The following is a 745-nucleotide window of genomic DNA, read 5'->3' on the forward strand; positions in this document are numbered from 1 at the left end:
CTCAAATCTTCAGACATTCATCATCTCCTTTTCTCGGGTTCTTCTTTCCAATTCTCGTTTACATAGCTTTCTCTTGTTCTTAGGAATTCATAACTTTTTCCTTTAGTTTTATTCATCTTAGGTTGCATCTTAGTTTAGTTTTCTTTCTTATATTGATAACATAGTTTATGCTAGGACGTAGATCTCTGAACATAGAACTAGCACCGTTTGATCCTGAGATTGAAAGAACAATTCGTGAAAGATTGAGAAATAATCCTGTTGAAATGGTGAATGAGACTGAAGTTAAAGCTCTCAAAGATTATTCAGCTCCTGTCCAATTTAATGCGCCTTCATGCATAGTGTTGCCAACCACTACGACAGCACACTTTGAACTTAAACCTGGAGTCATACAATTGTTGCCATCCTTTTATGGATTGGACAAGGAGGACCCATATCATCGTGTGAAAGAATTCTTAAACATTTGCTCCACCTTTAAGTTCCAAAACTTCTCAGACGATTCGATCCGCCTACGCCTGTTTCCTTTTTCTTTGAAGGATAAGGCGAAAGCATGGTTGAATTATCTAGAAGTTGGATCTATCACTACATGGGACCAACTGTCTAAGAAGTTCTTAAACAAGTTCTTCCCCGTTCACAAAACCAATGCCCTCCGTAGAGAAATTACTAACTTCACACAAAAAGAGGGCGAGCACTTTCATGAATGTTGGGAAAGATGGAAGGACTTGCTTCTTAGTCCTCACCATGGTTT

At 38.4% G+C, this 745-nt stretch overlaps 1 non-coding gene across 1 annotated transcript; it reads right to left on the reverse strand.

Moving 5' to 3' along the window:
* Positions 1-641: 641 nt before the first annotated feature.
* Positions 642-745, reverse strand: LOC131224515 (small nucleolar RNA R71). Its single transcript, XR_009160993.1, has one exon. It is a non-coding gene; the product is annotated as a small nucleolar RNA R71 (small nucleolar RNA).

This window comes from Magnolia sinica, chromosome 13 (assembly GCF_029962835.1).
Source record: "Magnolia sinica isolate HGM2019 chromosome 13, MsV1, whole genome shotgun sequence".
Taxonomy (NCBI): Eukaryota; Viridiplantae; Streptophyta; class Magnoliopsida; order Magnoliales; family Magnoliaceae; genus Magnolia; species Magnolia sinica.